Source organism: Hyperoodon ampullatus, assembly GCF_949752795.1.
Source record: "Hyperoodon ampullatus genome assembly, contig: scaffold_519, whole genome shotgun sequence".
NCBI lineage: Eukaryota > Metazoa > Chordata > Mammalia > Artiodactyla > Ziphiidae > Hyperoodon > Hyperoodon ampullatus.
The window spans coordinates 55,001-82,597 of NW_027640772.1; the positions used below are offsets into that span (position 1 = coordinate 55,001).

Below are 27,597 nucleotides of genomic sequence, written 5' to 3' on the forward strand. Positions count from 1 at the left end.
CAACCACCAGTCTATTCTCTATTTCCTTGATTGTGCTTCAGTTTCACAGATAGGCAGAACCCAGGCTCTTAATCACTTTGTTATTCTGTTTCCTTGTTGTTAAGAAGGGTTTAAGGAAGGCACTGAGAGAGAAGCCAGTGAGCACTGGCAGTGCAAAACAGTGGGGCTGTCAGAGAGCACACCTGTCTCCTTCCCCCATCTGAGCAGAATTTTTAAACAGCAGAGTATGTAAGAGTATGTGATGACACATCTCTGGATTAAATTATGTCTCCCTGGTAAAATATGCACAGATAAGTCTTTAGTTCAGTCAGACTGAAAGGTGAGATCAGAGAAAAGCTGGAGTGTCAGATTTCTTCTCAAAGGTCCTGCCTGATTGTTACTAAGAGGACTACTAGAGTACTAGTTAGTTCATTAGTCATGGATTGTGTGTTAGAGGAGTGAAACAATGAGCAAGATGTAGTGTTGGCCCTTTAGCAGTGGAGTGAGAGGGGAAGACGCACAGCAGATGTCTCATCCTGCACGTGACATGCTATGACGGGCATATTCAGGGCGTTTAGTCATCGTTTGTGGAAGAAGAGGGGGAGCTGTGAGGCAAAGAAAAGTCATCGAAAGAGGCAGTCCCTAAGCTAAGTCTTAAAGGACTCGTGAGAAACTGGTGAGTCAGCCGGTGAAAGGCAAGGATACTCAAGGCAGAGTGGACAGCAGAAGTCCAGAGCCGTGAGTGTGCGAGGGGTGTGTTACGGAGCCACAGGCACAGGCTCTGGAGGATCAGCGCAGTGTCCCTAGGCAGCGGCAAGTGCCCCTAAAGGAGGCAGCGAGGAGGAGGAGAGCGGGTCTTAACCATCCATGTGCGTGGAGCTGGTTTCCTCAGAAAATAGCTAAGAATGGAAAGGAAAAGTTCAGGTGGCATTTTAGACCACTGACATCAGTATGGATGAGGAATCTGAAGAAGCCTGGAGATAATTATGCCCCACTCTTCTGAGGAGCAGTGTTTTTTATTTTCGAGGGGGACTTTCATGCTGCCACCTCCTCTCCTGTCCCTACTGAAAGGTTTATAGGTCGGCAGAAGGGAGAACCTGGCTTAAGTGAAGTTGAGGAGGTTTCTTTACTGTACAGCTTCTCGGGGCTGCTGTAGGCTAATGTGCATTCTGGATCGTCACAGCAGGCATATGGTACACAGCCACCCGCAAATCTATTTGTCTGTAGAGTCCTCTTTTCATAGAAGTGTCTACCAACTGGTTCCACCAAACAGCAATTTGGTAACTTCTAGACCAGGTAATAGAAAGGGGTCTGAAATAAGGTATATATGAAGGGAGGAAATAAGTTCTAATTTTATTTAGGAAATTAGAAGCAAGACTTGATCTTGGGAAGTAAGGAAGAAGTAGGAGGCGGAGGCTGAACCCCCATCCGTGTGACTAAGGTTGGGTGGTGGTATCATTGAGTTTGGAAATAGGGGATAAATAACTGAATTGGGGAAAAGACTTTAGTTCTGGACATGTAGAATTTGAAAGCACCTGTAGAATTCAGGAGACAAATAGGTAACTCGACATGCACGTGAAGACATGGAAAGATAAAAATTTGAATGTCACCAGCACTTCGCAGTCATTACAATCATGAAAATGGATGAAATTTCAGAGAACTGTGAGTACTGACAACGTTTAAGTAATAAGCAGAGAAAGAATTCTGGGAAGGAGAGAGGTGATAGAGTTTCAAGAAGGAGGAAGTAGATGACAGCGTCATACTTCAGAGAATGTAAGTGTCCATTGGATTTGGGCAGTTAGGTCCCCAGTGACCTTAGAGCAGTTCAGTGAGGTGGTGGACAAGAAAGCCAGACTGCAATAAATTGAGGGCATAGCGCTGCCTGTGGGGGCCAGGCGGGGCTAGTGAAGACAGTGGGAATAGGCTGCTCTGAAGGAGTTTGGATGAAAAGAGAAAATAATTAGAAAAAAAGAAGTTTTTAGAATGAGAAGGACTTCTATTTTATATGTTGAAATGGAGGAACCGATAAAGGAGATACTAAAGATGTAGACAGTAATTTAGAGAATTGGGGAAACACGGACATATGAATAAGAAAAAAACCTTGCACAGTATATAAAAATCACTTGTATCCTTCAAGTTGGATGGATACTGGTAAGTTTGGGAGGAAATAAAGGTAAGAAGAGATAGAGGTAAATGAGTTTATACTGATAGCCCCAGTTTTCTTTGACCCAGATGTTTCAGAGAAACATATATACACATACATAATTACAGTTTTAAAATTCTTTCGTAGTTACATGTTTTATTAATCATGTCTGAGAAAAGTCATTGATTTTCATTCTCTACAGCATTATCTTGTAAGGACAAGATACAGTGACAACTTCCAAGCTTTTTACCTATCAGAGCTGAAACTGAAAGTATCTTCATAATTGAATGTTCACTTCTTATTTGTAATAAGTTTATCCTTAGGAGGATACTTCATAGTGTTTGATCACAGATGAGTTTGGGCATTGCTATCACTCAATAATGCTAAGCATCTGTCAGGTTCTCTCCTACACTATATATTAATTTTTTCTCCGTTAAGCAAATATTTATTGGCGACCTGTGGGAATAAGATACACCTAGGTCCTCTTTCCTTGGTTTATTCACAAAAGCCTCTGAAACTAAATTTCCAAGTCAGGCCATAGTAAGGCCTGGCATAATACGTTTTCATCGTTAACAGTTTTTTTTGTGTTTGTGGTTTTCTTTTCTTTTTTTTTTTTTGAAGCAAGGATAAGATAACTCAGTAGTTGTCCATTGATTAATAAGTCAAAGAAGACATTGATGGAGCATGGTATTTTGAATATCCTTTCCACAGAATAGGTAATGGGCCATCCTGAAACTCTGGTGAGATGCTTATCATTTTCAGATTTTGCAGTGGCAGAGAAAACCCTATTACACCTTGAATTATCACTAGAAACATGAATTCAGCCAAACAAAAACAGTGCCTCTGCCTACTGAGTTTGTCAATTTCCATCTTAACAAAAGTGAACATTTCTCCTTTAGATTAAAGTCAAGAAAATCCCCTCTGTCCAGGATGCGATAATGGGGTGCCAGAAAGAGGAAAACTGAAGGTATTCCCTCTTTACACCTGAACAGTGAATTCATTCTGATATCAAATATTTGTTAAGATTCTGCTATGACCAGGTGCTTTATTGTGTTTAGAGATCAAGTTACTGTTCATTCTTGGTAAGTAAGAAAAATCCATGTTTTAGGACTCTGAATAGTAACTTTATATATTTTATATATATATATTAAAATAAATATATATATATTATATATAATATATATTCCACCTATTCAACAAAATTGTAATTTTCATCATCTCTTACAAACGATGAACTGTATTTACTCTTTGGAAAGGGCTTATAGGGAATTAAAGTCTCCATATACTTTTTTATATAAGACCATGGAAACCAAATTCTCAACTGGGAGCAAACTTAGGTTTTGCTATGAAGGTTTATGCTTGCCTGGCCTTAGAGTGGTAGGCCAGGAACTCAAGGTGGAGTTTTTTTCCTCTAAGTTACTTTCATTGATGCCACCCTGAAAAAATTCGGAGGGAGTATTTTTTGAAATAGCTTTATCTCAGTAACCCTTTAAAAATGCTTCAGGGTATGGGGAACATAACTGTCAAAATGTTCAAGCAACTCTTGTTGATTTAAGTATAATTGATCAGGAGCAATACAGGAAAGAGCTGGGTACAAAAGACAAAAGGCGCGAGGCTATTTCATGTGTTGTTTTTGGCTTATTGTACAGAACAGAGAAAGTCTCATACACTCACGCAGCCAAGGTCCCCTACTCTTCTCTCCTTTTAGTAGAAATAAAAGAGAGCTAGTTTCTCAGTAGCATCATTCTATCCTTAAGTGGGTACACAGTGATATTCTAATGGTCTCTGGAGCAGAGAATAATTCCGTGGCAGCTCTGACCGCCAGTCACCGGGTTCTCTGTAACTTAGTCTTTCATGGCCAAGGACTATAATCATTATTTCGATTTATATTTAGCATCTCAAAATTGAAAGTATTCCATGGACAACAAAACAGGAAGTGATTTCATGAAGTGTTTTTAGTATGGATGAAATAATAAAGTATAAAAATACAAATCGTCAGTAAAGCTTTTTCTTTCCAGAGAAGTATATTCAGAAATTAATGTAAGCATCTAAGGTGCGCACGTGTGTTTTTTCACCCATGATCGTGTGTGTGTGTGTGTGTGTGTGTGTGCATTCCACTGCTACAGGAGACGTGCAAAATAGTATCAGATTTGCTACTATATGAAGTACTGGTTTCTCCCAAGAACTGTGTGCTCACAGGATTCGTTCAGGAAGCTGAGTGCCCTACCGCCACATCGCAGTCGTATTTCATCACCTTCGGCGGGAATAACTTACACTTTAACCTTACATGCAGGCGTATTAAATTAGTATTACTCATCAGAACTTGCTTATTAATAAAACAAGCTGAATTAGCCACTGCAGAATCATATTTGGAAATCCAATGACAATTTTACATTTTTAATAAAGGCTCAGAAATATTATTGCAGAGCAGGTGGTACAGAAAACTGTGGTCAAATTTGACATTCATTAATCATTGAAGTGTGGAACGTGACAGGTGAAAATTGATATTGATTTCTTTCCTCTAATATTTGGAAGAGTTCTAACAGGTAAATAAAATGAGACAACAAGACATAGCAAGTCTCACTGATTTCTCTGATCACCTCCTCCCCACATAGCACTCCGTCGCCTACCATGTTTTGAATAATTCAATGCCCAGTCTTTCCACTTCAGTGCATTATAAAACACACTCAAGCTGGGTTTCAATCGTATTAGACTGAAAGCTGAACTTTTTATGGAGGGTTATTTAAAACAAAATGCGACTTGAGCCCAACAGCCTTTGAAACCAAACAATCCTGGGAGTTCAGTAAGGAAATGTCAACACTGTGGAGAACTTTTGGATTCAGAAAATTCAGTAATCCTATTTGATGTATGTTAACCGTATCAATATTAACAACCTTCTGCTGGATTTCAGCACTGATTTGAGAGCTGAGATACTACTGGTCTTGTATTTTAACTAGTTGTGAAAGCACTGAGAGAGTTGTTCTTGGGTTGAACTTGACCTGCCCCTGGGAATGCTCTCTGTTCTATCCACCTTGAAAAGCTTTACGCAAGTGCATTTCTCTGCCTTCCTTCTTCTCATCTGTACCCCTTGGGAAAACAAAAGATGCTCAAATATAGATGTGAACACTGCAGATGCTCTGCTTGGCAATGGCGTCTTTCAGCTTCCCAATAAAAAATTATATTGCTGACCACCCATTTGACTGAAAAGTGACTCATTTTACTGACAGATATCTGGATTGAGATGTCAAAAGAAATAGGTCATTTCAAATTTCCTTTTTATGTCATAGCTTTGTGTTGCCACACTACTTGTTCAAAAGTGAGATCATGAAGGTTCCTTCCTATGACCTCCAAATAATTAATCAAAATGTTCTTCAATAGGCTATATAAAAAGCAAGCAGAATATTCCTAATTATCGATCTTTCTCTTGAGTCATATAGTTCTTGTAATTTCAAGGAAGAGAAACTCAAATGGAAAGTGTTACAATAGCCAAGCATACCAGCACTGTTATCTAACCATTCAGCAATTTTCTCTGCCAAGTCACTCTGAACCTTAGACTACTGAGAATGTCTTTTTAATTAATTTTTAAGGTTCTCCTCTTTTGAGTTAAAAAATGGTCACAATTTTATAAGTAAAATTAAAGAAAAAACACTAAATAGACCATCAGAGATATTTCCATTAGGCATTATATATATATATATATATATATATATATATAAACATATACATATATATACATAATTTTAATATATATACATATATAAATGCACTGGGATAAATCTCCAACTTCTGTGTCATAGACACAGAAGGACATAGGTCCATTTTCTTAGGAATAGGGAACTCCTTTCACAATGGAAGTTGGGAAATTGGCTAGACCATCCTTCTTGAAAATAATTCCATGAAGCCGCCATTTAAGGTTGTCTGGATCTTGGCTCCTTCTAGCAATCTAATACTCCAACAGTGTGTAGTTCATCAAATTCAGGTCTTTCTGAAGCCAGGCTAGAAATACAGAGTAAGTTGGACGACTCAGGTAACTGACCAAAAAGGAGGAAGAAGAGGAGCAAAACAATTTCCCAGTTTCATTTTTTCCCATATTCTCTGTGCTTTACAAGGGAAAAAAAATTGGGGTCTGAGTTCCTTTCATTCTTAGCCATTGTTGGTTCAAAGTCTGAGAAAAAAAAAAAGAGGTAAAAATGAATATATGGAGTCCAGAATTCCATTAGCTCTCTTGCATGCAATGTCACAACTTCAAAGGCCTTCCAAAATAAAGGGATAAACTTTTAAAAATATAGCCCAGGGCTTCCCTGGTGGCACAGTGGTTGACAGTCCGCCTGCCGATGCATGGGACATGGGTTCGTGCCCCGGTCCGGGAAGATCCCACATGCCTCAGAGTGGCTGGGCCCGTGAGCCATGGCCGCTGAGCCTGCGCATCCGGAGCCTGTGCTCTGCAATGGGAGAGGCCACAACAGTGAGAGGCCCGCGTACTGCAAAAAAAAAAAAAAAAAAAAAATATATATATATATATATATATATATGTATATATATAGCCCCATCTTTTCAATCTAAACAAGTAAACACTAAAAATATATTTTAGAAATCCAGCAAACACACTAACCACACTCAAAGCAAAGGAAGGCTTATGGCTTACCAAATGACAGTGGCTGTCTACAAGAGAGAGAAAGAGAATACTCCAAAATTCTATCTGACCTGGCAGAGCTCAGCACAGCTACTATTCTTCTTTCCTAAAATCAAGGCATAAAGAATTTGAATAAAACTTGCCAGAATGTCATCCGCTGCCTCCAGATGCACATTGAAGGACAGAGTGTCCAGAAATCAGGATGAAGAAAACTGCTTAGAGAAGACACTTCCCCTATCAGTGCACCACCAGGGTTTATCTGGGTAATAAAATGATAATAGGCCTTTTTGTCATCTTCTTTTTATAATTTATACATTTAAATTTCAGTTAACATCTAAAAAATATCCAATCAGAATGACAGGCATTTCCAGAAGTATCAGTGTTTTTCATCCTCACCCTTTTACAAATGTGAAAACTGAGGCTCAGTATAGCTGTCAAGGAATTTTCCTAAATCATTGAAGCTGTCAATTTGGGACTTAAGTCTAAATTAGTTTCTTATTTTATCTTGGCTAACTTCTTTAAATTCTGTTTAGTGACATGGGGATGGGGAAGGGTAAGCTGGGACAAAGTGAGAGAGTGGCATGGACATATATACACTACCAAATGTAAAATAGATAGCTAGTGGGAAGCAGCCAAATAGCACAGGGAGATCAGCTCGGGGTTTCGTGACCACCTACAGGGGTGGGAGAGGGAGGGTGGGAGGGAGACAAAAAAAGGAGGGGATATGGGGAGACATATATATATATATAGCTGATGCACTATTATACAGCAGAAACTAACACAACATTGTAAAGCAATTATACTCCAATAAAGATGTTAAAAATATATATATGAAAGCTATACTATAAAATAGATAAAGTGATAATATATCTGAGAGGTGAAATTATGGCTGCTTTTTAATCTATTTTTGGATTATTTGATTACATGATTTCTCTATAAAGAATATGAATCCCTTGTATAATAAAACTTACTCAAAACCAAAAATAAAAAACAATTCTGTTTAGGAAGAGAGGATAGAATGAAGGTTTGAGCATAGAAATCATCTAGAAATCACTGAAGATACTGGGCGTGTAGCGCAGTTTCATTTGTAGTGGGTTTGGCTTACAGTCTTATATTTAGTTTTATTTCTATACAACTATCAAAGAAGGAGAAAGAAGTTAGGTAATATTTGCAACTAATCAAAGCAGAATTGCTTTTAGCTTTAACAAAAAGATCGTTTTGTGATCTCAGATGAACATCTTTATTCTTAAATGGAGCATAAGTAACATTAGTGGCTAAGGTTATTTGCAATAAACAAGACTGTTTACTGTTTACCACCCAGCAGATGACTATTTGTAAGTCTCACTGAGTATGCTAAAAGCTTATACTGAGCTCTCATTTTACCAGAGTGAATTTAAATTAACTGCAGCAGCCAGAATTAATGAAACTGGGTAAATGATGCAAAGATATTCCACAGGGTATTCTGTTTTAATTAGAGATAGAAAATGTGTGTCATTAGAGGTTTTTAAAAATGTTGCATTCTATTACTTTCTCATATTTTAAATCTAGGAATATAGATGAAAACTAAAACATGTTAGCCACCTTAGTTCAGTTTTTAATGTAGATCAGCTTTGAAGTTATATTGAGTGAAAAGTAAAGAGTCTGAATGAAGAACATAATCTGGAAGCATTCAGGTACAAGTAATCAACTTTATTAGAAGTTGAGTATCTGTTAATTAGCAGGCAGCTATATAACTTAACTATAAAGCCACTACAATTCAAACATTGTAGCATTACTACCTGAATGAGCACATATACAAATTAAACAGAAAAGAATATCCACAAATAGTTCTAAGTATGTCTGGGAAGTTTGATTGTGACACAGTCAAGGTATAATCTTTAAAACTGATGCCTAGAAAACTACACACCCATTTAAAACTAAAGTCTGTACCTCACATTACATACCAAAATAAGTTAAACCAGTTGCACATGTAAGAAGCTTGCAAGTTGACACTTTATCCTAACAAGATGAGTCTTTTACAGATGTTTTCTCCCACTCTGTGGCTTGTCTTTTCATTATCTTGATAGTGATTTTTACAGAGCAGAAATTTTCTGTTTTAATGAAGTCTAGCTTATCAATTCTTTCTTTCATGGATTGTGCCTTTGGTGTTATATTTTAGAAGTCATTGCCATACCCAAGGTCATCTAGGTTTTCCCCTATGTTATCTTCTGGAAGTTTTACAGTTTTGTGTTTTACATTTAGGTCTGTGGCTCATTTTGAGTTAATTTTTATGAAGGATATAAAGTCTGTGTCTAGTTTTCTTTTTGTTTGTTTTTTGGGTTTTTTTTACTGTGGACATCCAGTTGTTTCAGCACTATTTGATGAAAAGACTATCTTTGCTCCATTGTATCGCCTTTGTTCTTTGGCCAAAGATCAGTTGACTGTATTTATGTGGGTCTATTTTGGGGCTCATTATTCTTTTTTTTTTTTTTTTTTTTTTTTTTTTTTTTTTTCAAACAAAAAAGGATTTAATACAGGGAATTGATTTACACAGGTGTTGGAAAGATTGAGTGAAGGAGAGAAAATGAAGTAATTTAGACACTGTCATTATTCCATACATTAAAAAAGAGAAAATAGGGCTTCCCTGGTGGCGCAGTGGTCGAGAGTCCACCTGCCAATACAGGGGACACAGGGGTTCGTGCCCCGGTCCGGGAAGACCCCACACGCCGTGGAGCGGCTGGGCCCGTGAGCCATGGCCGCTGAGCCTGCGCGTCTGGAGCCTGTGCTCCACAACGGGAGAGGCCACAACAGTGAGAGGCTTTGCCTGCTGCCAGGATCTCAGCTAATATGGTCCTTAAACAGATGAAGGTAAGCCAAATTTTCATTCCTGAGGGTGTGAGTTTTAGGTGGAGCTGTCTCTTTGGGTTGTATAGACTTCCATTAATTTTTCAACTGAACATTAAAGTACTAAGATCCACTCTGGGAAACCTCCTTGGTTCCAGACATAATCTGACTGTCTCCTCTATGGAGGAGTAACCCAACTTCTCCTTGGTAAGCACTCCATAAATCATAGTAGCCCAGTATTTGGCTGTAGTTTCAGTGGAATAAGAAGCCCAAAATAATCAAGTGGCAGACTTAACTTCCATTTCATTGAAAGCATTATGTCTCCTGGTTAAGACAGTTTTCTTTTTTTTTTTTTTTCTTTTTTTTTATTTTTTTTTATTTTTTTATTTTTATTTTTTGCTTTATCACAAATTTAATCAGTTATATGTATACATATGTTCCCATATCCCCTCCCTTTTGCGTCTCCCTCCCACCCTCCCTATCCCACCCCTCCAGGCGGTCACAAAGCACCGAGCTGATCTCCCTGTGCTATGCGGCTGCTTCCCACTAGCTATCTACCTTACGTTTGGTAGTGTATATATGTCCATGCCGCTCTTTCACTTTGTCACAGCTTACCCTTCCCCCTCCCCATATCCTCAAGTCCATTCTCTAGTAGGTCTGTGTCTTTATTCCTGTCTTACCCCTATGTTCTTCATGACCTTTTTTTTTTCTTAAATTCCATATATATGTGTCAGCATACAGTATTTGTCTTTCTCTTTCTGACTTACTTCACTCTGTATGACAGACTCTAGGTCCATCCACCTCATTACAAATAGTTCAATTTCATTTCTTTTTATGGCTGAGTAATATTCCATTGTATGTATGTGCCACATCTTCTTTACCCATTCATCCGATGATGGACACTTAGGTTGTTTCCATCTCCGGGCTATTGTAAATAGGGCTGCTATGAACATTTTGGTACATGTCTCTTTTTGAATTATGGTTTTCTCAGGGTATATGCCCAGTAGTGGGATTGCAGGGTCATATGGTAGTTCTATTTGTAGTTTTTTAAGGAACCTCCATACCGTTCTCCATAGTGGCTGTACCAATTCACATTCCCACCAACAGTGCAAGAGTGTTCCCTTTTTTCCACACCCTCTCCAGCATTTATTGTTTCTAGATTTTTTGATGATGGCCATTCTGACTGGTGTGAGATGATATCTCATTGTAGTTTTGATTTGCATTTCTCTAATTAGTAAAGATGTTGAGCATCCTTTCATGTGTTTGTTGGCAGTCTGTATATCTTCTGTGGAGAAATGTCTATTTAGGTCTTCTGCCCATTTTTGGATTGGGTTGTTTGTTTTTTTGTTATTGAGCTGCATGAGCTGCTTATAAATTTTGGAGATTAATCCTTTGTCAGTTGCTTCATTTGCAAATATTTTCTCCCATTCTGAGGGTTGTCTTTTGGTCTTGTTTATGGTTTCCTTTGCTGTGCAAAAGCTTTTAAGTTTCATTAGGTCCCATGTGTTTATTTTTGTCTTTATTTCCATTTCTCTAGGAGGTGGGTCAAAAAGGATCTTGCTGTGATTTATGTCATAGAGTGTTCTGCCTATGTTGTCCTCTAAGAGTTTGATAGTGTCTGGCCTTACATTTAGGTCTTTAATCCATTTTGAGCTTATTTTTGTGTATGGTGTTAGGGAGTGATCGAATCTCATACTTTTACATGTCCCTGTCCAGTTTTCCCAACACCACTTATTGAAGAGACTGTCCTTTCTCCACTGTACATTCCTGCCTCCTTTATCAAAGATAAGGTGACCATATGTCCGTGGGTTTATCTCTGGGCTTTCTATCCTGTTCCATTGATCTATCTTTCTGTTTCTGTGCCAGTACCATACTGTCTTGATTACTGCAGCTTTGTAGTATAGTCTGAAGTCAGGGAGCCTGATTCCTCCAGCTCCATTTTTCGTTCTCAAGATTGCTTTGGCTATTCGGGGTCTTTTGTGTTTCCATACAAATTGTGAAATTTTTTGTTCTAGTTCTGTGAAAAATGCCAGTGGTATTTTGATAGGGATTGCATTGAATCTGTAGATTGCTTTGGGTAGTAGAGTCATTTTCACAATGTTGATTCTTCCAATCCAAGAACATGGTACATCTCTCCATCTATTTGTATCATCTTTAATTTCTTTCATCAGTGTCTTATAATTTTCTGCATACAGGTCTTTTGTCTCCTTAGGTAGGTTTATTCCTAGATATTTTATTCTTTTTGTTGCAATGGTAAATGGGAGTGTTTCCTTGATTTCACTTTCAGATTTTTCATCATTAGTATATAGGAATGCCAGAGATTTCTGTGCATTAATTTTGTATCCTGCAACTTTACCAAATTCATTGATTAGCTCTAGTAGTTTTCTGGTAGCATCTTTAGGATTCTCTATGTATAGTATCATGTCATCTGCAAACAGTGACAGCTTTACTTCTTCTTTTCCAATTTGGATTCCTTTTATTTGCTTTTCTTCTCTGATTGCTGTGGCTAAAACTTCCAAAACTATGTTGAATAAGAGTGGTGAGAGTGGGCAACCTTGTCTTGTTCCTGATCTTAGTGGAAATGGTTTCAGTTTTTCACCATTGAGGACGATGCTGGCTGTGGGTTTGTCATATATGGCCTTTATTATGTTGAGGAAAGTTCCCTCTATGCCTACTTTCTGCAGGGTTTTTATCATGAATGGGTGTTGAATTTTGTCGAAAGCTTTCTCTGCATCTATTGAGATGATCATATGGTTTTTCTCCTTCAATTTGTTAATATGGTGTATCACGTTGATTGATTTGCGTATATTGAAGAATCCTTGCATTCCTGGGATAAACCCCACTTGATCATGGTGTATGATCCTTTTAATGTGCTGTTGGATTCTGTTTGCTAGTATTTTGTTGAGGATTTTTGCATCTATGTTCATCAGTGATATTGGCCTGTAGTTTTCTTTCTTTGTGACATCCTTGTCTGGTTTTGGTATCAAGGTGATGGTGGCCTCGTAGAATGAGTTTGGGAGTGTTCCTCCCTCTGCTATATTTTGGAAGAGTTTGAGAAGGATAGGCGTTAGCTCTTCTCTAAATGCTTGATAGAATTCGCCTGTGAAGCCATCTGGTCCTGGGCTTTTGTTTGTTGGAAGATTTTTTATCACAGTTTCAATTTCAGTGCTTGTGATTGGTCTGTTCATATGTTCTATTTCTTCCTGATTCAGTCTTGGCAGGTTGTGCATTTCTAAGAATTTGTCCATTTCTTCCAGGTTGTCCATTTTATTGGCATAGAGTTGCTTATAGTAATCTCTCACGATCTTTTGTATTTCTGCAGTGTCAGTTGTTACTTCTCCTTTTTCATTTCTAATTCTATTGATTTGAGTCTTCTCCCTTTTTTTCTTGATGAGTCTGGCTAATGGTTTATCAATTTTGTTTATCTTCTCAAAGAACCAGCTTTTAGTTTTATTGATCTTTGCTATTGTTTCCTTCATTTCTTTTTCATTTATTTCTGATCTGATTTTTATGATTTCTTTCCTTCTGCTAACTTTGGGATGTTTTTGTTCTTCTTTCTCTAATTGCTTTAGGTGCAAGGTTAGGTTGTTTAGTCGAGATATTTCCTGTTTCTTAAGGTGGGATTGTATTGCTATAAACTTCCCTCTTAGAACTGCTTTTGCTGCATCCCATAGGTTTTGGGTCGTCGTGTCTCCATTGTCATTTGTTTCTAGGTATTTTTTTATTTCCTCTTTGATTTCTTCAGTGATCACTTCGTTATTAAGTAATGTATTGTTTAGCCTCCATGTGTTTGTATTTTTTATAGCTCTTTTCCTGTAATTGATATCTAGTCTCATAGCATTGTGGTCGGAAAAGATACTTGATACAATTTCAATTTTCTTAAATTTACCAAGGCTTGATTTGTGACCCAAGATATGATCTATCCTGGAGAATGTTCCATGAGCACTTGAGAAAAATGTGTATTCTGTTGTTTTTGGATGGAATGTCCTATAAATATCAATTAAGTCCATCTTGTTTAATGTATCATTTAAAGCTTGTGTTTCCTTATTTATTTTCATTTTGGATGATCTGTCCATTGGTGAAAGTGGGGTGTTAAAGTCCCCTACTATGATTGTGTTACTGTCGATTTCTCCTTTTATGGCTGTTAGTGTTTGCCTTATGTATTGAGGTGCTCCTATGTTGGGTGCATAAATATTTACAATTGTTATATCTTCTTCTTGGATCGATCCCTTGATCATTATGTAGTGTCCTTCTTTGTCTCTTCTAGTAGTCTTTATTTTAAAGTCTATTTTGTCTGATATGAGAATTGCTACTCCAGCTTTCTTTTGGTTTCCATTTGCATGGAATATCTTTTTCCATCCCCTTACTTTCAGTCTGTATGTGTCTCTAGGTCTGAAGTGGGTCTCTTGTAGACAGCATATATATGGGTCTTGTTTTTGTATCCATTCAGCCAATCTGTGTCTTTTGGTGGGAGCGTTTAGTCCATTTACATTTAAGGTAATTATCGATATGTATGTTCCTATTCCCATTTTCTTAATTGTTTTGGGTTCGTTATTGTAGGTCTTTTCCTTCTGTTGTGTTTCTTGCCTAGAGAAGTTCCTTTAGCATTTGTTGTAAAGCTGGTTTGGTGGTGCTGAACTCTCTCAGCTTTTGCTTGTCTGTAAACGTTTTAATTTCTCCATCAAATCTGAATGAGATCCTTGCTGGGTAGAGTAATCTTGGTTGCAGGTTTCTCTCCTTCATCACTTTAATTATGTCCTGCCACTCCCTTCTGGCTTGTAGAGTTTCTGCTGAGAGATCAGCTGTTATCCTGATGGGGATTCCCTTGTGTGTTATTTGTTGTTTTTGCCTTGCTGCTTTTAATATGATTTCTTTGTGTTTAATTTTTGACAGTTTGATTAATATGTGTCTTGGCGTATTTCTCCTTGGATTTATTCTGTATGGGACTCTCTGTGCTTCTTGGACTTGATTAACTATTTCCTTTCCCATATTAGGGAAGTTTTCAACTATAATCTCTTCAAATATTTTCTCAGTCCCTTTCTTTTTCTCTTCTTCTTCTGGAACCCCTATAATTCGAATGTTGGTGCGTTTAATGTTGTCCCAGAGGTCTCTGATATTGTCCTCTGTCCTTTTCATTCTTTTCTCTTTATTTTGCTCTGCATTAGTTATTTCCACTATTTTATCTTCCACCTCACTTATCCGTTCTTCTGCCTCAGTTATTCTGCTATTGATCCCATCTAGAGTATTTTTCATTTCATTTATTGTGTTTTTAATCGATGCTTGATTCATCTTTAGTTCTACTAGGTCCTTGTTAACTGTTTCTTGCATTTTGTCTATTCTATTTCCAAGATTTTGGATCATCTTTACTATCATTATTCTGAATTCTTTTTCAGATAGACTGCCTATTACCTCTTCATTTGTTAGGTCTGGTGGGTTTTTATCTTGCTCCTTCTCCTGCTGTGTGTTTTTCTGTCTTCTCATTTTGCTTATGTTACTGTGTTTGGGGTCTCCTTTTTGCCGGCTGCAGGTTCGTAGTTCCTGTTGTTTTTGGTGTCTGTCCCCAGTGGCTAAGGTTGGTTTAGTGGGTTGTGTAGGTTTCCTGGTCGAGGGGACTAGTGCCTGTGTTCTGGTGGATGAGGCTGGATCTTGTCTTTCTGGTGGGCAGGTCCACGTCTGGTGGTGTGTTTTGGGGTGTCTGCAGACTTTTTATGATTTTAGGCCACCTCTCTGCTAATGGGTGGCGTTGTGTTCCTGTCTTGCTAGTTGTTTGGCATAGGGTGTCCAGCACTGTAGCTTGCTGGTCGTTGAGTGAAGCTGGGTGCTGGTGTTGAGATGGAGATCTCTGGAAGATTTTCGCCGTTTGATATTATGTGGAGCTGGGAGGTCTCTTGTGGACCAGTGTCCTGAAGTTGGCTCTCCCACCTCAGAGGCACAGTACTGACTCCTGGCTCCTCAATTTGGGATGATTTGTTGTCTATTCATGTATTCCACAGATGCAGGGTACATCAAGTTGATTGTGGAGCTTTAATCCGCTGCTTCTGAGGCTGCTGGGAGAGGTTTCCCTTTCTCTTCTTTGTTCTCACAGCTCCCGGGTCTCAGCTTTGGATTTGGCCCCGCCTCTGCGTGTAGGTCGCCGGAGGGCGTCTGTTCTTCGCTCAGACAGGAAAGGGTTAAAGGAGCAGCCTCTTCGGGAACTCTGGCTCACTCAGGCCGGGCGGGAGGGAGGGGCACGGAGTGCGGGGCGAGCCTGCAGCGGCAGAGGTCGGCGTGACGTTGCACCAGCCCGAGGCGCGCCGTGCGTTCTCCCAGGGAAGCCGCCCCTGGATCCCGGGACCCCGGCAGTGGCGGGCTGCTCAGGCTCCCGGAAGGGCGGTGTGGACAGTGACCTGCGCTCGCACACGGGCTTCTTGGCGGCAGCAGCAGCAGCCCCAGCGTCCCACGCCCGTCACTGGGCTCCGCGCTTTCAGTCGCGACTCGCGCCCGTCTGTGGAGCCCCTTTAAGCAGCGCTCTTAATCCCCTCTCCTCGCGCAGCAGGAAACCAAGAGGGAAGAACAAGTCTCTTGCCTCTTCGGCAGCTCCAGAGTTTTCCCGGACTCCCTCCCGGCTAGCTGTGGCACATTAGCCCCCTTCAGGCTGAGTTCTCGCCGCCAGCCCCAGTCCCCTCCCTGCGCTCTGACCGAAGCCCGAGCCTCAGCTTCCAGCGCCGCCCGCCCCGGCGGGCGAGCAGACAAGCCTCTCGGGCTGGTGAGTGCCGCTCGGCACCGATCCTCTGTGCGGGAATCTCTCCGCTTTGCCCTACCCAGGTATGTGGGGAGTTTCTTGCCTTTTGGGAGGTCTGGGGTCTTCTGCCAGCGTTCAGTAGGTGTTCTGTAGGAGTTGTTCCACGTGTCTCATTATTCTTTTCCATTGATCTAGCTGATCTTTCACCAATACCACCCTGTCTTGATTACTGCACCTTTGTAGTAAGTCTTCAGGCTGGGTAGTGTCATTCCTTCAACTTTGTCCTTCTTCAATGAGGTGACAGCTATTCTGGGTCTCTTGCCTCTTCATATGGTCTTTAGAATCAGTTTGCCAATATCCATAAATTAACTTGCTGGGATTTTGGTTGGGATCGCACTGAATTTCTATAGATTAAGTCGGAAAGAACTGACATTTTGATAATACCGAGTCTTCCTATTCATGAACATGCAATATCTCTCCATTTACTTATTTATTCTTTGACTTCATTCATCACGGTTTTGTAGTTTTCCTTCTATAGAGGTTTTACTTATTTTATTAGATTTATACTGAAGTATTACATTTTTGGCAGTGCTAATGTAAATAGTGTGGGTTTTTATTAACCTATTCCACTTGTTCATTATTGGTATATAGGGAAGCAATTGCCTTTTGTATATTAACCTTGGATCCTACAACCTTGCTATAATCATTTATTACTTACAGGAGTTTTGGGTCAACTCTTTAAGATTTTCTACATAGATGATCATGTCATCTGTGAACAAAGACAGCTTTATGTCTTCCTTCTCAATCTGTACACATTTTATTTCCTTTTCTTGCCTTATTCCAGTAGAAGAACTTGCAGCACAATATTGAAAAGTTATAATAAAGGAGGATATCCTTGCCTTGTGCTTAATCTTAGTTGGAAAGCACTGAGTTTCTCTCCAGTAAGTATGATGTTAGCTATTGGTTTTTTTGTAGATCGTATTTATCAAGTTAAGAAAGTCCCTCTCTATTCCTAGTTTACTGAGAGTTTTTCTCATGGGTGCATGCTGGATTTTGTCAAATGCTTCTTCCACATGTATTTATATGTTTTTTTTTCCTTTTTGGTCTTGGATGGATATTAATTAATTTTCAACTGTTGAACCAGCCTTAAATACCTGACACAAATCCCATTTGGTCGTGGTATATAATCGTTTTTATACTTTTTTGGCTTCAATTTCCTAACATTCTGTTGAGAATCTCTGAAACAATTTTTATCACATTTCTACTATAAAAGGTCTGGGATTCTAACGAATTTAAGCTATTAGTTAGTCTTCTCAAATTGTGCTTTTTATTCAAAGATAAACCATAGCAGAACCCTTAGGGAATGGATGGTGAATGGTAAGGCCTGAATTTACACTTCTTTTATTCTTTATACCCTGAACCCGTCTCTCAACAAGTGTTTACTGTTGATGTTTATTTTTTGGGGAATTAGATATAGCTCAGCATTCATTCATTCAACAGATTCTACAGCAGAAGGGAGGCTTCAAAGGAGGTAGGGTGTATTAGTGGGGCTGCAGGTTATTACAGGGAATCCAAGCAAGGCCTCATAATGGAGACGGTGATATTTGAGAAAAGACCTAAAAAAGTGGGTGGATAAGTATTGTAGATACTAAAGAGAACAGCAATTCAGGTAAAGGGAACAGCAAGTGAAAATGTCTGCCTACTATACTTGTTGAACATCAAGGACTAAAGAGTATAAGGTGTTTGCAAAAGAGTGAGCAAGGAGTAGAGGTGGAGGACATGAGATCAGATACATAATGCAGAGGGTAATCATGTAGCAACTTACCAGCATTTGAAGAACTTCAGCTTCAACTATGATGAAGGGGAAGACACTGAAGTCACATAATTCTTCTGACTTAGATTCTCGAAGGGTTCTCCGGCCACTGTGTTAAGGACAGATTTCAGAGGGATAATAATTAAGATGACAGACAATGAAATCTTAATCCTGAGTGGTAATAGTGGGAAAATCGAGAAATTGTCAAATTCTGGTTCTATCTCAAAGATACGGCTGACACATTTTGCTTCTGTATTGGATGTGAAAGGAGAGGGAAAGAAAAAAGTCAAAGATGAATCACATTTTGTAACTGAGCACCAGGAAGAATGCAGCTGCCCTTTTCTGCTTTGGGAAGTCTACAGGAAAAGCATGAGTGACTATGTGTGTATTTGATTGCAAGGTATATTAAGGTTGGGATGTCTATTAAATGACAAAACAGAGATATTCTGTTAGTAACCAGTCTTGTTAGGTGGACCCAATCCGTAAAGGACAACCATCAACCTACCTAATCGCTCAATTTGAAGACCCATAAAGGACTTTGGGGCATTAGTGTGAAGAGGGCTTCCTTTTGCATTTGTGTGTTTGTGTGTTATTTGCTTTGACACTGTGGTTAGGCTAAAGTGGCAGTATTCTAGGCTTTCATCTTTGACAATTTTTTTCTCACCAGGAAGCTTTTTTATTGGGTTGACACCAAATGAGTATTTGCCTGATTCTTCCTGTCCTGATTCTTTAAATATTTTCCTAGTTTGGACAGCCACAATTTGGTTAGTATGTGTTAATTTCACCCTTCAACGTGGACACACTTGAAGCGAAGTGAACTCCCACCACACTGATGGTAGACTCCATCTGAACATGCTCAAAAGAGCACAGAAGGTTGTCCACGGGGAGGGTACTATCAGACGCTGATTGACAGTACCTGTGTTGTAGACCAACTTAAGGGCAAACACATACGGTTCTTACCCTTTGCTGCTCCTGATAATAGGCAATGGCAGGCTCTGGATCACAATGTTTGAACCCAGCAGGAATAGTTTTGCACTCTGTGTGGCAGGACTAGGATAAGGGGTATGTATCTTATCTAGCTTGTATCTTTTTTTCTATGCTACACAAATACAAGGCTGTCACTTTCTGAGACAATAAACTTTCTCTGGCTGTGACAGATTCAAAGCAGATGCCAAGTTAGAAACATTTCTGAATTAGGTGATTTGGGTTCCTTGACCAGGTTAAAAAAACAAAACAAAACTGTTTTTCTTCTTGGTTTCACATTTAAACAATATGTGTTAGTCTAAACTATATGACCAAAAAATAGAACTACTAAAATAACATGCCCTTATCATTATTATTTTGATAGACTAAATAATAGAGGGATATTGTTTTACTAACAATTACCAGCATTTAGTAACGACAAGCCAAACATTAAGCCTTTAGGAAATTTGTGAACTCCTTCACTTCTTACAATAACTCTGTCAGATTGGTACCAGTATTTATCACCATTGATGAAGAAACTCAGTTTCAGAGGAAGACACTGAGGCACAGAGAGGTTGAATGGAACTTGCCCATAATTGCCCTAGCTGCTATGCTAGTCTGCTTCATCAACCACTATCACCACTATCACATTTACTTAACTGGGCTTTAGATTCAGATAAACAATTTTTCCTGGCAAGGAAATCATTTAACAAGCCCAGATTGCAATGCTTGAAATGCAAGTCTGAGCCCAAATCTTAGAACCCGAAACCATGTGATCACTAAAAATACTGAGTATCTATTCTGCGCCATATAATAGGAGTTTGCTTTTAAAATAACAGGTCCTATTAGGAATAAGTGTACAAATGGCATTCTAGGAGGGAATATATCCAACAGGTGTTTTCAATTCCTTTAGTGGCAGTGAAAACGTATGAAGTCATTGCCTGCAATACTAAATGAGCTGATTTGCTTTTGGTGGGTGAACACTGAACTTTGTTTACAAAACTTAACCTGAAAGCATTTTCTAAGTATTCTGCTATTACTCTACTCAAAGTTAGCCTTGTTATCTCCTTTAACAAACAAGAATGGCAAGACACAGTCTCAGTTAGTATAGTATGGATAAATCAGTTTCGGTCTTGGGTAAACTTGTACCTTAACGAGCGTCTTCAATTTGGGGAAGACATGAATTCAGAATTGCCATTCTCTATGCATATTATTGCCATCTAAACTAATGCCAGCAAGACATAGCTATAGTTAGGTAGATCCTTTCATAAAATGATGCAGCCACTCAGGAATTCATTAAAACCTAAACCGACTGGACAGTCAGTAACCAATGAATTATCCTAATGCTGATTCATCTGAGAGGTCCTTTATTCCATTGACTGCTGCTGCTATCCTTCTCTATTCCTTTTGGGATTAAGAACTATGCATAAAGTCTTACTTACTCTAAGGTTCACCTTGTACCTCTCCTGTCATACAACTCATCAGTTTCCCCATCATATGCCACCAAATGCCAATAAAATATCTGAGTACTCTGCGGTCATGGCACAGGTATTTCTAAAGAGGTGAACACCTGTTCAAAAATCACTAATCTGAGAATAAATATATGGGGAAATGATTGGAATCAACTGAAACTGTGAGAGGCCAGCAGGGCAGATATGTGTGTCTGTATGTGTCTTAAAGCATAATGTTCTCTATGAGAAAAAATGCTTTAGTGCCCCAAACTTTAATCCAATTAATATCCTGGAGTATATTTCAAGACCACTTGTATATATGTGCATGTACATAATTTCAGCATTATATATTGTTTGTGTTATGTTCTCCCTTCTATTCATGGGAATATGTTGCCTTTAAAGCTTAACCTTTCTTGTCGATTTTGTACATGGATGAAGGTTCACACAATAAGATAAGTTCAAGGATTTCTTTCTCCAATACCATTGATATGAATTCCTATTACTTAATTTCTTTTTCATAGATTTGCAGATGACAGTCCAAGATAGTTCTGCCAATGGAAATCACAGGACTACCAAGTATGGCAAAGACTTTGGAACAATTAGAGTGTGTTTTCATGGTCTGCATCAGAATTCTACAGAAGGCTTTTGGCTGAATTGGCAGTGAAATGAGAATGGAAAGTTAGTGTATCAGTTACTTTTCAGTTTGGTATTTTTTCTTTTCCAGTATTCTACTATGTATTAGAAATTACATAAAAATCAGGAGAAGAGAAATGGTTAAGAAAAATATAACCTGTCATGTTAACAACATTCAGCACTTACCTAGACTCACAGGTACCACGAGACAACATGAGAGCTGGCTTGTGAGAGCTAACCTTGTTCCAATTCCCTCTTTGTATTGATGAAAAGCTTTGAGGGTCAAAGAAGGAAGTGACCCTGCCAGAAGCATACCATGAATCAGTGATGAAAGGGAGACTCCTTGGCTTCTGTAGAGCCATGCCTCTGTGCACAAGGTATTAAAGAAGCATTAATTAAGTGCCCCTTTACCTAACAACGTGGAGCTTAATCATAGGCTTTGGGCTTCTTGTCTCTTCTTTTCTTTTGCTTTCTTTTGCATCCTTGGGGGCCTTAGTTTTTAGTTGCTCTTGAACTGGATTTCCAAGACATTTATTTTCACTAGCCCTTATGTTTTTGGATTGTAGGCTGAATTTTTAAGAAGTTGGGGAAGGATATTGAACTGCCAAAAGTTAACAGATTATTGTCAAAAAATAACAATAATTATAATGCCAATTTCCCTGTGTATTCCCTGTGTACTTTAGGGGTAGAAATAGTATTTGTAAAGTGATTTCAAAACGTGCAAATATTACCTGTGGGACGTAACCTACTGGTTAAGAGCACTAACTCTGAAATTAATTTGCCTGGATCTTTTTTCCCAGCTCTACCACTTACTAGTGGTGGGACTTCAGGAGTGTTTCTTCTTTGTGTTTCACTTCCTTTTTAAAAAACAAGGGGTTAATAACCTCACCCATTTTACAAAGCTGTGGCATGGAGTTAATACATGTAGAGTGGTTAGGAATCTATGCCACTCTTAAGTCTTTTAAAATCAACCTTACTATTGTTGTTACTATTATTATTATTTCGTTAACTGTCCTTGAAACAGTTTGCCAGCAGTACTCACTTGTTTTTCTTTTTGTTGTATATTCTCTAAGCATTCTACCAAACCCTAAGTGGCTGGTTTCAGATATTTTACACCTCTTTACCTGTTTGTCACCGCAAAAGTAAAAGGACTTTGGCTCACGTTGATCAAATGAACCAGAACTTTGGTTTTCTCCCATTCATACACACTGGTAAACAGATGTGAAAAAGCGACTCCATGGGGCTTTCAGTATGGAGCCAAACATCCAGGCTCTGTGTAACTCGACACTATTATGAACACATGTTGGTCCCTTAGGTCCCAAAAGAATCTCAACTAAGCCCATCATTATTTCAGGAATATGAAGAATGCTTTCTGTGAAATAGTTGAACATAACAGAAATACAAGAAAAGGCAGAGGTGTTTCGTATTACAGCATTTTGAGAAACGCTCAGAGCTCTAAGATGTAGCTCACAATTTCCGCATCAGGTAAAGCTTTCAAAGTTACCATAAATACGTTTTTTCATCAATGGCAATAATGCGGTGACTATATTGCTCAATTCCACACAGCATCAGCATTAAATACATTAAAAGTGTAAGTTAAAATATCTGTATGATTGCTTCTGACATAACCCCGAGATCTCTTTTATTTAGGTACTAAGTCAGTTATAATGTAGAACATTAAGACAAATTATTTCTAAACACTAACAAGCAATGTAGCAATAAGTGGCAGACAATCAAGGGGAATTTTGCCATAGCATGGTGTTTATTTTGGTACAAGCAGGAATGCAAATCCAAAGGATGTAATTTAGAGGAAACTCTGTCCTGTCTATTCTCGAGGAACTAGAACAAGGAGACTCAGAGAAGATGATTGTGGGTAAGTCAAACCGTTTTCTCCTAATTACAGCTGAATAACTGGGAGCAAACTCCCCTGGATGGTTGTGATGTGCTTGAAGAGAGCTAGGAGGGTGCCCTGGTTAGAGTCTTCCATATACAGTTATTCAAGCTCAGACTTGATCATCTGTCAGGGATGCTACAGTAGGGAGAGTTTTGCCGTAGCTGTGAGACTCAGCAAGATCACTTCCAACTCTAAAACCTACAATTTGAATCACCAACACCAGCCGTCATTAAGCGCGACCTCAAATAACTCCAAATCTGTTCATCTACTCACATATTCTTTACCCAGTCAACAGACCTCGAGTGATTACTACATGCCAGACACAGTTCTAAGACACAGAATAAGGGATAAGAAAAGTAACAACCTCTATCACTGCGGGGCTTGAGTTCTTTGGGAAGAAGTTCATCTAAATACAAAGAGACACCAAAGATAATATTTGTTTTTATTATTATTCTGTGAAAGAAGTAAGGTAATCTGATAAATTGGGACTGAGTTAGGCTCGTAGGACAATCAAGGAAAAAATATCTTTAAGAGATGAGTGCCAAATAGAAAGGAATCATTTATGGACAATTTTTCTGTAAATAATATTTCCAAGACATGGGAACAGCAAATACAAAGGCCTTGAGGGAAGATGAAGCTTAACTACAATCAGGGAACAAAAGGAAGCTACAAGGTAAGGTCAAGAGATAACCACACAAATTTATACCAGCTGGTCCCTAACTTCAAGTCTACGTGTATATATTCTTGAGGTGAGTTAGACATATATATCATCCAAAAAACAAAAACAAGTTGACTCCAAAATTACCCTGGAAATTCTGAGTGAGAGTCTTTACAAAGGCACAACCATATTAAAGATCACAGCCATCATTCTCCAAACTCCACTCTGGCCGTCACTTGCAGGCATTTAACAGGGGTGGTTTAATATCCTCTCTAAAATATTGTGCAGGAAGAACAAACATCCTGGCATGTCTGCACCGTGCACCTAGTGTCTCACAATTGAAAAGTAGCTGGAGCTCACCCTGCTGATGGCTTTGCCGTTTTTTGTTTTGTTTTGTTTTGTTTTTACCTTTTATTAAGAGTCCCATCTCTTTTAAGAACTGGGATATATTTTTTGAGGGAAATAAAAGTATAGGAAAATTCAATGGACAGAGATCATACTGTACTGGACTTTTCTGTTCTTTGCTACATTTGTCGAGACAAACGTCTGTTCTTAGCCTTTTTTAATGGCTCTGTTAAATATAACGGACACACGGTACACTGCACATACTTAAAGAACACAATTTAAGTTCTGAACTATGCATATACCCATGGAACTGCCAACACAATCAAGAAAAGGAACATATCCATCACTTGCAAGTGTTTTTATGCCTCATTCATAAAGCCCCTTTTCCCCCCTCACATTCCACCCCTCCACATCCCCAAATGACCACTGATATGCTTTCTATCATTATAGATGTGTTTGCATTTTTCTAGAAATTTATATAAAGGGATTCACACAGTGAGGACTCTTTTATCTGGCTTCTTTTACTCAATGTAATCATTTTGAGAGTAATTCATATTTTTGTGGCTATCAATAGTTTATCACTTTGTTTTGCTGAGTAGTGTTTCACTGTATGAGTATACCACAGTACGTTTATTCATTCGCCTGTTGATGCGTGCTTGAGGTTGTTACAATTCTGTCTATTAAAAATAAAGATGCTGTGATGATCCATGTACAAGTCTTTGTATGAACATATACTTTCATTTTTCTTGCATAAATATCTAGGTGCAGAAAGGCTGGATCATACGGTAGGTGTATGTTCAACTTATAAAGAAACAGCCAAACTGTTGACTGAAGTGACTATGCCACTTTCCTTCCCACTGGCAGTGTAAAAGACTTCCAGTTCCTACACTGCCTCACCAATACGTGGTGTGGTTGGACTTTTCTAATTTTAGACATTCAATAGGAATGTAGTGCTATCTCCTGGGGCTTTCACTTTCATTTAGCTAATAATTGATTACAGTGAGCAACTTCCTGTGCTTATTTGCATCCGTACACCTCCTTGGCAGGATCTCTTTTAAAATATTTTTACCCATACTGTTAATTTTTAAAATTTTTTCTAATTACTGAGTTTTGAGAGTTCTATATGTGTTAGAGATACAAGTCTTTTCATGTATATAATTTGTAAATATTTTTTTCCAACCTGTGGCTTTTCTTTTATTAATAATGGCTTCCAAAGATGAAACCCAATTTATCACTTTTTTTCCTTTATGGATCTTGTTTCTGGTATCATCTGTAGGAAATCTTCGCTTAACTCAAGGTCAAAAAGATTCTGTCCATGTTTCAGAGATTCATGTTTTCATCTTAATTCTTTATATGGTGTGAAGTAGGGATCAGAGGTCATTAATTTTGCATATGGCTATCTATGCACAATATCCGTGTACTACATGCTTCCAGCATCATTTGTCAAAAAGACTATCCTTTCTCCTCTAAATTGGCTTTGAACCTCTGTTGAAAATTCAATTGTCCTTATACGTGTGGATATGCTTCTGGGATCTACATTCTATTTGATTGACCTATTATATCTGACTCTTGGTTATAATATATTCTTCCACTGATTTCTTTTCACTTGCTCATGTAAATAGTCTCCCAGTAATATAGCCTTTCCATTTGACTGGACATATCTAGGTATACCTGAAATGCATTTGATAAATCGATGGAATTTGCACTCAAACTAGGGTTACTTTCCAAAAACACTTAAAATGTTGAGGTGTATAAACGATGTATTCTACAGCCTTCCTGCCTCAACCAAGTGTATGTTAACACATCCCCACAAGCTATTTTGCATGTGTATGGGGCTGTAGAGTCTGGGGAGTATGAGAGCGGTATGTGCTGTCTATCCCAAAAGATCATCATAGGAGGCAAAGGAAACATTAAGGAAATAGATAGGAATAGTCAAATGCCAAATGTCAAAATATTTCTCATGTGTTTTTAATATTTACATTGAGATAAATAAGCAAATTATAAAATACAAAACTTCAGAGAATATTTCAAAATGCTCTTTTTGGCCAGATGCAACAAGATACTAGGAATAAATAGAGGAATTTTCTGGAAACAGCTTGTCTTTCCTTTTTTTATCACCATCGAGTGATGGGGTTGTATTTTATTCAGTGTCTTGTACATGTGGGTGCGAATAAAAAGGAACTTCTCTCAAAAAGAGAAATGAGCAAAGAATATGTGTTGTCAACTTGTCTAAAGCATTTTTTCATGTTCTGACTCATTTTTCTTTGTATTGGCATTTCAAGGGATTTTGGTCTTTAATTTGACTATTCAAAAACCTTGATAACTTCAGTGAAACTCCATGAAGATAATATAAACAACTGTAATGGAAAATGAAAAGATGATAATAGCAACCAGCACTGTGATATTTCTTGTCAGTGTTCTTTACTATTTAGAATAGTAACAAATCCCATATTAATTTGTCTTTTCGAACTCTGGCCTTTACTTTGGTGGAATAAGTTCCTTTTGCTTTATTATCTGTTTGCAATTAAAAACAATTAATGACCATACTTTGATATGATCATCTTAGAGTTGTATAGAGGGAGGATAGTTATGCAACTACTTATATATCTATGGGTTCAAAGAAGTTTAAAGGCTTGTTATTTGAATCCTGTGGAATGCAGCCTCCTTTCCCAGGGGGAAATGAACATATACATGTACTTAATGTAGTTTAAAATAAAGCAACACCTGTTCGTAGAGGCACCTTCTATTCCAGGCATGTTTAGGCATAGGGAAGGGGAACAACAGCTATAAAATATAATTCTTGTCTATAAGGAGTTTACAGTTTAGGGGGCTTGAGGGCACTCAATGACTCAATGAGGATGAGCCTGATGCACGTGGCTACAAGGTCACTCTTGAATAAAGTCTGCTTTAGGAAAGACCAGCCTACTCTTATTCTGTTAACCTCTTTAATGCGGTGTCCAATAAACCTGAATATCAAGCTCAAATGCCACTTTAGAAATGTTTCCAGGGGTGCTAACAGCCAAGAAGTCAATATGATTCCTATACACTTGACACAACTCACCAGAGGTCTTGAATTCGGTGAGCATATTGACCTCTTTTAAGAAGGATCACCACTTAAACTTCGAATGCTAAACTTCTAAGAGAATGAAGTAAGTAATAAGTGATATTCAGGTTCAGAGGTGGAAGAGAAAAGAGGTCTCACCTTGAGTAGAACATTTTGTTGGATTCTCCAAAGTGGCAAACAATAAGGAGAACATTAACCAACTAAGACTCTGAATAAGTTGATAATTAAGATGAAAGCCTCAGATGGAGGTCATAATGTCCCCTAGATTTAAGGATACACTTAGGCTGAAAGGGAAACTATTGAAAAAGATATAGAAAATGCTAAATATTTCACAAAAAATTTATTAGAATAAAACTTAGCAAAGTTTGCAGAGTAAGAAATCAACATATACACATCACTTGCATTTCTGTACATTAACAATGAACAATCTGAAAAAGAAATTAGGAGAACAATTCCATTTACAATACCATCAAAAAG

At 38.3% G+C, this 27,597-nt stretch overlaps 1 long non-coding RNA gene across 1 annotated transcript in view; it reads right to left on the reverse strand.

Moving 5' to 3' along the window:
* Positions 1 to 6,904: 6,904 nt before the first annotated feature.
* Positions 6,905 to 27,597, reverse strand: part of LOC307070039 — an 80,246-nt gene continuing 59,553 nt past the window's right edge. Inside the window, exons 3-4 of the long non-coding RNA XR_013811521.1 lie at positions 18,125 to 18,221; positions 6,905 to 7,014 (exon numbers count right to left, since the gene is read on the reverse strand). This is a non-coding gene — a long non-coding RNA (uncharacterized lncRNA). The remainder of the gene's footprint in view (positions 7,015 to 18,124; positions 18,222 to 27,597) is intronic.